Genomic DNA, 14621 nt, shown 5'->3' on the forward strand with positions numbered 1-14621 from the left:
GGTACTATAAGAAAGATTCAGAAAAGAATTCAGAAAAGGCTGGTTTGCAAATAGAATAGAGAGACCAGCAATTTGAAGACTTGTAGAATTGGAAAATGAAACTGTTTCTTATCAAACCAAAGATGAAGCCATTAAGATGCTGCCTCAGGAAAAGACCTGATCCTGGGCACTCTCATTAAAATACAACCTTGAGGCAAATACTAACTCAAGACTCAAGACTCTGGTGGTCACAGCTTTTAAAGACATCTGAAAGGATTAAAATGGCTCCTACAGAAGGTTTTAACTAGAAAAATTTTTCGATGTAGATTAAAGGTATGGTTCCCTAGAAGTCTATTCAGCTCAAAGGACTTAAAATTAAGTCTATAGAAAGATCTATGTCCAATATGAATGGTGGGTGTGGCTTAGGCACATGGAATTGACTAGCATTAAATCCATGGAAAACTGCAAAGTTTTGAGGTAATTATACTGGCAGAACTACTGTCAGACTTAATTAAAAAGAATGTATAATTGGCTATAAAGACTTAAAGGCAACTAATAGTCCATAGGCAGGAATGCAGAGAAAGTTGCTCAGCCTCCAGGAAGAACATATTCACCACAACCCTCTTCAAACTTGGCATGAAAGATGATCAAGAAGGAAGGACTTTCTGGGAGGTAGAGCCAAAAGCAGTGGAGAACAATGTACTAGGGGCTGCTCCCGGGGAACAGAACCAGGCCCAATCAAGGAACATTCCCTTATCTATGGCCTGGCAACATTTTCCCAGTGGGATTTCAGAATTGCAGTTAATTATATCATTCTTGATCTGCCACATGTTTTTGGCATCTAAGCCTTGCCACTTCCACCATTACATATTGAGTATGTAGTAGTGTGCATATGAGCAGAGGGGATGGGTAGGTAACTTGTCTTCTTAGTTATAAGTCTCCATAACTTATGGAATTGCATCTGGACCAATGTTAATCATGAGATTCAGGATTTTGAGCCTATTGTTGGGACCAGAAGACACTTTCTGGAGTCTTAGGGTGAAGATGAATATATTTTACAGGTGCAGGTAAACAATTGTGGTCAAGAGTGACAGCTGTGGTTGACTGGATTATTTTTCTCAACTCTGCATTTTCTCTGTCATGTGACTTTGCAGTACAGTAGAGCAAAGAGAATATACATCTTGCCCTACTGATTTTAGGCTCGGCTGTTTGACATGCTTCAGCCTTCAGAAGGAGGTTGGGGTGTAACAGCTGCCTTAAGAGGCACTGCCTCTTTCTACTTGTTCCTCTGATATGTCTTGGGTTATTGTGGTTGGAGGAGAATGAGAAGACCTGTGGAACACAGCTGAACCCAACACACAGCCAAGAGTCAAGTTGGACCTATCTGAGCCAAGTCTACAGTCATGGCCAACCCACATACTATTGGGCCAACCCAATAGAAATATGACTATCTCAAGCCCTAATGTTATTGAAGTTGCTTGCTACAAAGAAAAAAAAAGAGTAATACGTAGTGAACCACAAAATCTTCACTATTTTTTAAGATAAAGCAAGACTTTGAGAAAATGTCACACTTACTTTGGGCCTCTTGAGACTATGCTTTTAGACCTCAGGGCTCACTGGTCACTTTCACTATTGTTATGTATTTTAGGGATATTTTAGGGGGCCTTTGAAAAACATTATCTAGCAAAGACCCCAGCCTGGAGTCAGGAAACTTGGATCCTAATGCTGGTTCCACATATTTCTCATCAGTGGTGTGATGTTGGGAACGGTCACACCATTTTTCAGGTACCCAGTTTCCTTCTTTATAAATTATAACTTGTTCTCCTACTTTATGAGATTCAGAGGATTACTGAGAGTCAAGGAGAGGAGATAATGGATATGAAAACATTTTGAAAATAGTCATGTGTACATAACGAGGGGAGCTATAGTTATTACAGGATCTCTGCCAGATTTCCTCTGGCATTTGCGTGAATAATTCAGAAGTGTGGTTCACTACACTTAAAAGCAGCCCCTTCCATCTCAAGCAGCTTTGAGGGATTTCTACTTCCTCTCTACAACTCACCTTTGAAAGTTCTAGATAGTGTCTTCCATCATTGTTTTTTGGTTTGGTCCCATTACAACTTACCTATCCTATGGCACTGTTGAATTCAGTTGTCCCAATTATCCCAAGATAGCAGTAGCTGGAAATGTTACTTGCATAACTGGAACTTTCATGAGAAAACCCAAGAAATGACTTGTAATGAAAAGTTCAGGGCCATGTACAGTTCTCTGCTGAGTTAGGAGGCCCGAAAGTATCTTAATGGACAGACTGCTTGCAAGTAGAGCTGGTCATGATGTGTGTCAAGAAAAACATCAATTTCTAGGAAGAAAATGTAGGCGATTCAGGCAGAACAACAAAGTCATTTGCTTTGATATAAAAAATTAATATTACAGTCCTTATAGAGAATAACACATAGTTTTTTTTTACCTTATTAAATTATTATCTGTTCTGAAAATGACCCTCACCTGCTTAGAGATGTGACAAAGCCTTGCAGAATCAAAATTAACCTCTAAATTCAAGGTCACCAATAGCCCTTTTATGTATAAGGACATGGGGACTTCACAATGGAGCAAGGAGCATGAGATAAAGTTCAGGCTAACTAAATCTAGTGGAGGCTTTCCAAAGAGAAAAGCTATGGCTATAATTCTGAGATGAAGCTGTTAAAACTTCAAAAAAATTATCTCAAGAAAGTATGTTCTAAAACAAAAATAATACAAAATGCTGTAATTCAAAATGACTGAGTTAAATAAAATTTCCTTGTAATTTCAAAAAGTAGCAAAACAAATCTCATATAAGTGTTATTGATAAATATCTTCAACAGTTTAAAATCATTACTGTCTAAGCAAGTAATACATTTTCTGTTTTTTTTTTAAAGGACTCACTGGTACATAAATAAAACTTCTCTATACTTTGGTCTAAATATAATTTTACTTAAAAACTTTAAGCAACCTTAAACAATGGACCATATAACTGAAGTTACTTTATAGAGATGTTAAGAAAGCAAATGTAGCCTATTGATATCAAATTTAAAAATAGCAAGATAGCGATGCCCATTTAGCTCCTATCTTTCTCAAAACCTAAAAAGGCATTAAGCATATGGAGATGGAAAATTGGAGGATACAGCAATAGATGAGAAGTTTTAACACTGTTGTGGAAAGGAAAAGGAAGGAGAAGTAATAACAGATTGAGCAGAGGAGAATTATGTCTCAAGAGCCCACTGAGGGCTATGCCAATAAGCAGCCGCTGATTCTCCCAACAGAACCATGAAGCTCTCGGAAGCACTAGTAACCAGGAAGGTAGGACGGGAGTGAGGTTGGAGGAGGTACAGAAGGGGAACAAGGCCAAAGAAGGGGGATGGCTGAAAGAACAGTGGGTTTCTCTGATGCCTTATAACATGTCTATCCCCTTGCTTCTCTGTCCACCCACTCCACAACACAACCTGCCTACATGAAAGCTGAAGTATACTCTCTAGATGACTCAGGACTCAAAGCACCAAGCAGACTGAAGGATTGTCAGGGAGAAAACTCAAAATGGGATGAAGTGAAACTCCACATGTTTAATGGTGGAATCCTTGGATACCTTCCCTGTCTTGCTTCCAGAATATTGGCAGCCAGTTAGGTTGGATGATTCTACTCTGAGGAAACTTAAGACCTCAGAGAGACAGTCTCCAGATAATGCCATCTGTCACTTGTTTGATTAGTCCCCTGATCACCTGGCAGTGTAGATCACCTGTCAGTTTAGTCAGCCCTCCCAACATGAGCCTTCAGTCAAGTTTGCAGGGCCTCCCCTCTCAAATAGGACAGACAGCAAAGGTTATCAGACACTGAGCAAAGCCTCCTGACTGAGAGACAGACCAAGACAAACACCAGGAAGAAAGATCACATAGGAAAATGAGAAACTACAAAGCATGGAGGAAAACTTGAAATATATTTGAACCTATTACCAGGCAGAAAGAGTAAATATTGTATCTATAAAATAAACAAAGGATGCTATAAAAGAGAAACAATCAGTGAGTAAGAAATAATTCTTGGAAAATAAAATTAAAACAGTCAACATTTAAAAAAAAATGATAATCAAACTGGAAGGTAAAGTTAAAGAAGTCTTCCAGAAAGCAGAACAAAAATATGAGAAATAAACAAATAATATGTTTTCAGAAAAAGAAAAACAAACCAACAGTTAAGATCAGCAAAGGAATGTCCCCTGTATGGGCAGCCCCGGTAGGGCAGCAGTTTAGCGCCTCCTGCAGCCCGGGGTGTGATCCTGGAGACCTGGGATGGAGTCCCATGTCACGCTTCCTGCATGGAGCCTGCTTCTTCCTCTGCCTGTGTCTCGCCTCTCTCTCTCTCTCTCTCTCTCTGAATAAAAATAAATAAGTAAATAAGTAAATAAATAAATAAATAAATAAATAAATAAATAAATAAGGAACGTCCCAGGTTGAGAGCTGTGCAGAGCCTATGCAGAGACAGGAGGGTGGGTAGGCCCAGAAGGGAGTGGGATTCATAGCAATTCCGTGAGTTGGCTTCCCAGTAAAGCATCAATTGGGAGAGGACACAGAATTGTGGGGAGAGAATTTGGGCAAAGAAGGGCAAGCACACCTAACCTGCCAAGGGTCCTGCAAGAATGCTCCCAAATCTCTCTTGTGTTCTGTGTGGTTTTCTGCATCTACATTTCACTTTACAATAAAATGGTAAAAAATAATCTTAAATCAGAAAACAAATAAGGGCAAATATGAAACTTTATTTCAGTACACTTTACCTTAAGAGAGGCATGAAGGGAAAGAACTTAAGGGAGCATAAAATGTGAGATTGCTGATGCCCTGGGAATCCAATACTTCTCCATTAAAAAAAAATAATTTTCCTAGAATTAGAATGAGCATAGGAGGATTTAAGCATCAGATCTGCCACCCACTGGGACTGGCTATGTAAACGTTGATATGGCATGTCATCTCTCTGAGACTTGGTGAGAACATTTGTAAAATTACTTCTATGACTCCATTAAAATGAGTCCATAAATCCAGAGAATGTTAGGAAGAATAATATTTTCCCCCTTTCCTATTTTCTGTGGTTAAATGGATTTTTTATAAGAGAATTTTAATCAAGATGTATAATCATTCGAGAAGTACCTTTGAAGGAAAGAGAGTTGAGTCTAATCCCACTGTTCTTTGTCTGACATTCCAGGTATTTGGGAACCTGAGGCTCTGCCACTATTCATGTGCCCAGCTCCCTTTGCTACTCTGGTAATAAGCAAGTAGAAGTAATTCAGTATAGATCTTCCTTGACTTATGATGGGCTATATCCTGTTAAGCCCACTGTAAGTTGAAAATATTAAGTAAAAAAATGCATCTGATACACCTAACCTACTGAACATCATAGCATAGCCTCACCTACCTTAAACGTGCTCAGAACACTTATATTAGCCTACAGTTGGGCAAAATCATCTAATGCAGAGACTATTTTATAAAAAGCACTTATGCAATTTATTGAATACTGCACTGGAGGTGAAAAACTAAATGGTTGTGTACATGCAGAATGGTTGTGTGTGTATTGGTTGTTTACCCTCATACTGATGTGGCTGACAGAGCTTAGGCTCAATGCCACTGCCCAGCATTACAAGAGAATGTCATACCACACATTGCCAGTCCAAGAAAAGATTCAAATTCAAAATTTGAAGGATAATTTTTATTCAGTGTGTATTGCTTTCATACCATGTAAAGTCAAAGTTCCCCTACCATATCTCAACAGGGCCACTAGAGAGAAAATGGTGAGTAGAAAATGATGGTTAGTCCAATGACCTAATAGATTTTAAAACCTTGGTTAAGGATGGACTTAAGATGATTCTTTAGAGTAAAGGAAAAATACAACTCCTATTTATCATTAGCTCACCTTTGCATTTTCTATGCATTAAAATGATTAAAATGGGGTGGCCCGGGTGGCTCAGCGGTTTAGTGCCGCCTTTGGCCCAGGGTGTGATCCTGGAGACCCGGGATCAAGTCCCATGTCGTGCTCCCTGCATGGAGCCTGCTTCTCCCTCTGCCTGTGTCTCTGCCTTTCTCTCTCTTTTTTTCTCTCATGAATAAATAAAAATAAAAAAAATCTTTTAAAAAATTTTAAAAAGAATATATTTTTATATTCTTAGAATATATCTATACATTAGCATGTGTATATTATATATATGGGGTGCATATATTATCTGCAATATTTGGAGTTTTATTTCTACAGTTACTTCATTAGTTCTCCATATTGTTGTACTTCAAAAAGCAAACTTAGAAATTAACAGGAAGGGGAGCAGGCACATACAAAGGCCTGACATGTATTCAACATGAAATGTTCACTGCACTTGGGGAATTCCACTCTACTTTAGGCTAATTTATCAGAATAACTTCAAACTAGTGTCAGAAAAGACACCCACACATTTCCTTTGTTTCCTGTCCAGAGAAATAATTGTCTCTGATGAGAAGGGGTTAGCCATGAACCGGGGAACATTTAGGAGTTTCTCTTTTCTTGGGGGAGGTCGGGCTGAAGGCTAAAGCAGGGTGGGCTGCAGTTTCAGCTCTTTCAGAATAAAGACATGACTTGGAGAGTTTACAAAATCTTGAGGATGCCTCCGATTACTAAGCCTAGGCTCTCAGACTCAGGACATTTCCATTCTTCATTTGCAATCACCCCGATGATGATCATTACCATTTTATGAGCAGAACGTGTCATCCCACTCCCTTATCGGTGCTGGAGCAAGCAGTCATGTTTAAGGAAAATGTTTAAAAAATGAAGAGTGGAAGAGAAACTCAGTGGGAGTATTGTGATAATGGAATTCTATTCTACAATTACTAGGAGCCCACAAGTTTTCTGAAGAATGAGAAATAGAGGATGTTATTCTTAAGAAGTAGCTTGTGTGCATCTAATGACCGCCGACAAGGTCCCAACGGTAGTAACTGCTCCTGAAGCTCTCTTTTCAAATGAGAGGGCTGCTGAGTGAGCAATGTGAGTTGCTCCTCTTGGTCTATTTGATCTCTTCCAAATTACCTGGCATCTGCATTAATTTAAAAGGAAACATCACTGGGAACAGCTATTAATACAGAAAATAACATTAACTTTAAATTGTGGCCCCAGAGAGTGGGGCAATGAAGTCTTTTACAGGTGTTCATTAATTTTTCATTTTATATAACACTGGTGAGGGCTTTAAAACATATAAAAATGGAGTCAATTTTCTTTTCCAACTGTTTTACTTTGGGGGAAGCTGGGTTACCTAGGCAAGAATCTCATCAGTCCTAGCTCTTACCTTTATCTTACTTTCCCCTTCCTTCCTTCTAATGGGGAGCCATTAGATTATGATAGAAAGAGTACCGAATGGAATCAGTGAAGATTTCTCATGTAACATTGCCACTTATTAACTGTATGACCTTGGGCAAGTCACCTAACCTCTCTGAAGTTCAGTTTCTTCATCTATAACATTCCCCTCTCCTAGCAGGGGGATGCAAGTCATCTATAAACTTCAGAGTTATAGAAGTTTATAACATTCTAAGAGTGAAGGCTGGAATATGGCATTTAATTCATTAAAGAAAAGTAGTCTGATAAACTTGGAGACCATTTCAAGATGTGCTTCTCTTCTTACAACTACATCAAAATTCTTTTCGAACCTTGAGTCACACATCATCCTAATTCTAGAGGCAACATTTTTTTCAAGGACATCCATCGTTCCATTTAGATATAACACATGCATGAAAAAGATCTCTGTCAGCAGAAAAGCTCACAGACTAAAAGTCATAATCATCTTTAACTTTTGGCTATTATTCTGCTAGGAAAGAAAGTGGTGTCTCATGGGGTTTTATTAGCTCTCTGACTGCAAATGACTTAGCTCCTGTACTCCTTTCATAAAAATTAAACCTACACACAGAGTCTTGATTTAAGCAAAGTAAAGCATTTTTCATCTTGAAACGTCAAGAGTTTTCCCTTGACCTGGGCCGTGTGATACAACGTTATCTCAGTAAGACTCTACATCAGATCTCTGCCCCCCAGCGGCTCCCCAGCAGCCATTGATACTTCAGGATCCAGCATGTGTTTGGGAGCCAAAGCCTTTGGCCTTCCTTTTTGTCAATTTCCTCCACAGGCATCTTTAGTCTTCTAAATCTGTATGGACAGTTTTTCCCCCTCTAATCTCTACAGCACCTATAAGAGTGCTGAGCATACAGGAGATAGTCATTAAATATTCACTGATCAAGTATTAGGAATATTATCTTGTATACAAAATATTATGTGAGCCTAAGTCAAGAGGGAGAATTTTGGCATTAGATGTATGTGTCATCTGCTTAGAAATAGGAGTTGTGCCTTTGGGCACAAATTATCATATTTTAATATACCTAAATTGTTATTAGCAATTTAACAGTTGCAGTTCATTTGAGAATGGACCATTTATAATCTTGTAGAGCAAGAACACGTCCAGCTAAGTAAGCTGCTACTCAGTAAATCCCCAATGCTTCATAACAGGAAGAGGGGCAGTTTGGAAAGATGAAAAATTATCTTTATTTCTAGTCTCGGTTTTGCCACAAGCTGTTTGGATGACAGTGGATTAATTCCTTTATCTCCCTAAGACTCAATTCAATCCTTCATCTAAAAATGAGTGGGTGCAATTGGGTGATTTGGTTAAGTTCTGACATTAAGCTGGGAATCTCTGAAGTCATTCTAGATCTGTGGATGTTGAGTCCAAAGAGGCACAGACTGCTAGTGGGAGCAGCCTCTACACATACAGGGGAATTTCTAGAATCTGCATGGCTAACTCTGATAAGTTGTCTGGAAAATGGATGCAATGGATTAAAGAAGGAATTGGGCACGGGATTATAAAAATCATGTGAAACCATCTCTATTTCCAGATAAGGCATTCATATTATAGAGATCATTGTAACATTTCAAAAGTGAAGCAAAGACAAAGGAACAGAAATTCTTTACTCCAGGAACTCAAATACAATACAATGTGTTGTCCAGTGGTAGCGTGGGGCTTTTGTACATGTGAGGCTCTGAGTATCATCGTTGGAGTCTCAAAGTTAGCTAAGGATAGTTGACCTTCATGTCTCCTCCCACCAACAGCATCTTCCATGAGGAGTCCCTCTATCTTGGTAAATGATTTGGGTTCCTCTTTGTGAGTTCCTTTGACTCACACGACGAAGCTAAAGAAGCATTGGCCTGTGCATTTTAGTCAGAACCAAGGAAGTGTTTCATTTTTTCCCCCTTTTATTTTCCTGGAAACTCCATATTTCTAATTTCATTTCAGGGTAGAAAGTAAAAGCTGGAAGAAGCTGCTGCAGGGACAGCAGGTTGAAATCTTCATTTCAGATACTTGCTTTTTATAAAATGTGTCCTGCCTGCCAGCCTCTAAGCATTTCCCTGAAACCAGTTCTCATTTCCAGTTGGAAAGGAATGTGGGGAACCAGACAAGAGGAGAGAAGTTGTGGTAAAATCAGCTGGCAAAGAAAGTTTTAGAGGCTGACTTCTCCTGATAAAAATAGTCTCTGCCTCTGGAGCGAGTGGCTTTCATAGTGATTCTTAATAGAAAACGCACATTTTCCATGTAGAGAGAAGGGGTGCTAGCAAGCCATTGCCCCAGCTCTTGTACTTCTGTGTTTATCAGCTATGTGATTCACTAACCCAGGAAAGGCATACTTTCTGCTAAAGTAATTAAACTAAAACACTGTAGTTCCCTTCTAAGGAGAAAGTAATAACACAACTGTACCCAGAACTCATGAAAAGGAGCCAGAAGTTTTCTACACTTATGTTTATGGCCAAAGGGGAAATACCTGTCCATATGGGGAAGGATAATCATTAAGCATGAATATTCTTTCAAACTAAAAGTGAGGGGAGAGAATAACTTGTAAAGAATTCCTGCTACATGGTGGGCATTTTAGTAGGTGGCTCACATAGCAGGTATAACAATAATAATAAACAACAAATGGTGCATATATTTTTTAGCATAGAGTATAAGCCAAGTTCACCTTTATGTTCTTTATACATGTTATCTCAATCTTCATAAATCCTTTGTATTAATAATCCCATTTATAGAAGAAAAATCTGAGGTTCAGAGAGGCTGTCTGTTTTTTTTTTTTTTTTTTTTTTTTTTTTTTGAGGCTGTCTGTTTAACCAACATCACACAGCTGACAAGGGAAGGAACTAGGATTTGTAACATCCCTGATACAAATAGGTGTGAATCCTCTGATCTCTGCATCAGACTGCATATTTAATAGTTAAAAGCACGTCCATTTTATAGACAAGGAACTGAAATTGGAGTTTTGTAATTTCTCCAAGTTGAACATAGATTCCAAACCCAGTCCTTCACAACATACAGCTTTTACTACTCCACTCAATATAAGATCTTCACTATGCAGTATGCTCAATACTGAGATGCCTTAAAGCCAAGTGCAAGCCCTAGATAGTACTGACACTTATCTGTGTTTTTCAATCTGGGTCATTCACACAGTCAATGCAAATCCTTTTCTCTCTTTTCATCAATGAATTAACCCAAACTGCCTTCTATATTCAGTCACATCTCTTTTCATTTTCAACTTTTAAAAAACTGCTTATGCATTTGGAGGCTATTTGATCAACATCTGATTCTAGGATTGTTCCAGAGATTGAACATGCAAGGCCAGAGGAAATGTGACTCCATTCCCTTCCAGAGTTGAAACAGGAGTTTTTTTTTCCAAGTCATACTTTCTGTCTTCATCAAAAGTTGGCCTTATAGGAAAAAAATTGCTGACTGAGATTGGTGTGAAATCTAAGATTTGAGAGAAGCAAATGGGCTGCCAACATGAACTACAGTTTCTCGTTACCTCTTATTGCCTGGGATAAGGAAAAAGCTTTGCAGAAAGAGAAGTGTGCTTGTTTGAAGTATATTTAACAAGTTATGAATTTGCTAACTGGTCTTCCTCAATCTGGGTGAAATAGTTGCCTTTTATCTGGACAAATACATGAATTTATTTCCCTAGGACATGATGCCATTTTATAGAATTTCGGCATGAGCCATCTGTGATGCTAGGTGCTATTCCAGGAATGGGCAGTTAGCTGTCTTTGAACTTGAAATTCAGGTAGACCTGGCTTTGAAGCCCAGCTCTAACATCTATAAATAGCGTGACTTTGGGGATATTATTGAATTCAATCTTTGGTTACTTCAAGTATAAAATCAGATAATATAGGTAGTGAAGAGTAAGTGCTCAATAAATAGTAGTTGTGATTATGATGATAAAGATAAAATTCTTTAATAATTCCATTTTCCTTCTCTAGAGCTATATTTTCTTTTCCATTTAATTCTTCAGTACCTAAATTACAATAATCTAAAACACATTTAAGTCATCATCATCAGCTGACAAAGTGATTTGTCATAATTTTACAACAGAGAAAAATAAAAAAATATAGCCTTTCATATTGAGCCTTTTCCAATTCATACAGAACCTTAAAACTGAAAATGTGTGTGAAAACTGGACAGTAACAAAAGTTAAGTGGTAAATTTTTCATGAAATGTAATGCAAAATCTATGTAAACTTACTCAGAATGAAGAAAAATTTTGTTTAAGACAAAGTCATAAAAACTAATCAACCATCAATCAACATTTGGTTGACTGTAGTAGGTAATACTGGCAAGATAATTCAATGCAGGAAAGAATAGTTTTTTCAAAAATGGAGTTGGGAGTAACTGGATATTCACATGCAAAGAATGAAGTAGGACCCCTTTCTTTTCCCATAAGTAAAACTTAATTTAAAATGGATCATAAAAAAATAAAATAAAATAAAATAAAATGGATCATAGATCTAAAGAGTTAAGACTATAAAATCTAATAAAGCATAGAAGCAACTCTTTCTGGCCAGAGATTAAATGTTCTTTGATACAATATCAAAGCACAAATGACAAAAAAAAAAAAAAAAAAAGAGAGAGAGAGAGAGAGATAAATTGGATTTCAACAAAACTAACTTTAGTGCTGCAAATGGTTCCATGAAGAAAATGAAAAAGAGGGCAGCCTGGGTGGCTCAGAGGTTTAGCGCCACCTTCAGCCCAGGGTATGATCCTGGAGCCCCGGGATCGAGTCCCAGTTCAGGTTTCCTGCATGGAGCCTGCTTCTCCGTCTGCCTGTGTCTCTGCCTCTCTCTCTCTCTCTCTCTCTTTCTCTCTGTTTCTCATGAATAAATAAAATCTTAAAAAAAAGAAAACGAGAAAGACAACTCAGAAAATAAGAGTAAATATTTGAAAATCATATGCTTGATAGGTACTTGTATCCAGAATATATAAAGAACTCTTAAAATCCAATAATAAAAAGATAAATAATCTTCTGGAAAAATGAGCAAAGTTTCTAATTAGACATTTATCCAAAAGATATAAAAATGGCCAATAAGCACAGAAAAGATGTTCAACATGCAGCATGGAAATGCAAATCAAAACCATAATGAGCTATCACTTCACCCACATGAGGATCACCAAAATAAGGCTAACAGATAGTAAGTGTTGGTGACCATGTGGAGAAATTAGAACACCCATGCGTTGTGATGAGAATGTAAAATGGCATAGCCACTTCAGAAAAAACATCTTCCCAGTTCCTCAAAACATAGAGCTTCTTTGTGCAACTCCATTTATATAAAGGTCCGCAATAAGCACATCTATAAAGAGAGAACGTCAATTAGTGGTTGTGTAGGGTTGCTGGTTGGTAATAGGAGTGGCTGTTGATGGCCACGGGGCTTATTTTAAGGGAGATAAAAATTGTGGTGAGGGTTCCACTACCTTGTTAATATGCTAAAAACCACTGAATTGTACATTTTACATGAGTGAATTGTATGACATATGTGAATTATATCTCAAAAAAGTTGTTAAAAACAACAACTAAAAAGAAGATAGTGTTGGATGCTTTCCAGAAGTCAAATTACATAAGGCCTACCTATATGGAATTGAGTCATATCTCTCGGAGAGCCTTCCTCATTAAGCATATACATACCAGATTCATTCATTGTTAAACAGCTTCGGTATTCTTGTCTATAAGTGCAACATCATATATTTAATTATTTTCCTCATTGACATAAAACGCTTCCAGCTTTGAATTTGCAGTAAATATATGTGTGTCTACATGTGTATATTTGTATTCATATATACTTACACATTTACACATACATACTTTGGTATATTTGGGGGAGCATCTATTTATGAGTATATCCATAGGATAAGTTCTTTGAAGGGAAATTATGGTTCCAAATTTTCCTGCAAAGTTGCTCCAATTTACATTCCTACCAGCAATAGAGGAGAATGCCTATTTCCTTACATCTTTGCCAATATTATCTAGAATTCTAATAAGTAAAATCTAATATATTTTTGTTTTAAATGGAATTTCTTTAGTTATGAAGAAGTCCAAGCATCATTCCTTTTATTTACTGGACATTTGTATTTCTTTTTCTGTGAACTTCTAGTTTTTAATTATTTTTTAATGAAAAACTAAAGAAATTGATGCATTCCCTGATATATGCTTTGCAATCCACCTCCTTTTGGCTTTTTTTGTAATCTGCCATACGAATTTTCAAAACTCTATGTTGTGATTTTGTTGATCTTTTCTTATATGGTTGTGAGTTTTGTACCTTCTTTAACAATGATTACTCCACTTCAAGATTAGAAATAAATAGCCTAAACTTTCTATTGATAGTTTGTGGTTTTACTTTTTACAGTTAAAACTTTGATGCATATGGAATTTGCTGTAACATAACAGAGGGGATATTTAGCTTTATTTATTTTTAAAAATACTTAATCTACTTCAACTTATTCAATTATTTGAAATCTTGCTTTTAGCCTGAGAAATATTTCATAAACTCCATAAATTTGGGTCTATTTCTCAACTATTCTATCCCAATGATTTTCTGACAATTTTGTTTTCAGCACTAAAGTATTTTAATTACTTATGTATTTTGAAATTAAGTAAGATTTAATTTTAATTACTTAATTACTTGATTTCCAAATATGACTATTTGATTGTTCTTCTCATTATTCTTTTCCAAAGATATCCTAGCTAAGATCATATATTTATTTTTCCAGATTCATTTTGTTAAGGTTCCAGAAAAATATTTTGCTGTTATATTGGTATTCAAGAATTGATATTTTTAAATAATGATTTGTACTGAAGACAAGTTGTGTCTTTAACGTATCCAAATTTTCTTAAATTACCCTCAATAGAATTGATAAGGTTTCCTGCCTATAAATCCAGCATATTTCTTTTGAAGTTTGCTCTTAAGTATCTTTTTGTTGTAATTATAAATGAGATATTTTCCATTAATCCAATATATTCATCCTCTGATGATTAGTTTGAATATGGGGAAATCACACGCATACTAATGTTTCATAGGTTAAAGGTAAACCAGTCCTTTTTCTGAATTAGTTTTTGATGTCAATGTTTTTCTATTGATTCTCTGTGTAGTAAAGTTTTATAATTATATATTATACATCCATTAAATAATTAAAAGTCATTCTCCATCCTAATATATATTATTTATATAAATATATACATTTTTATACTTATACATGCAATTTTTAAGTTCTTCTGTCTAGTTACCTGGGCTAGTTTTTCTAAAGTGATTTTTTTCTTAAGATTTTATATA

This window comes from Canis lupus, chromosome 5, assembly GCF_048164855.1.
Source record: "Canis lupus baileyi chromosome 5, mCanLup2.hap1, whole genome shotgun sequence".
Classification (NCBI taxonomy): domain Eukaryota; kingdom Metazoa; phylum Chordata; class Mammalia; order Carnivora; family Canidae; genus Canis; species Canis lupus.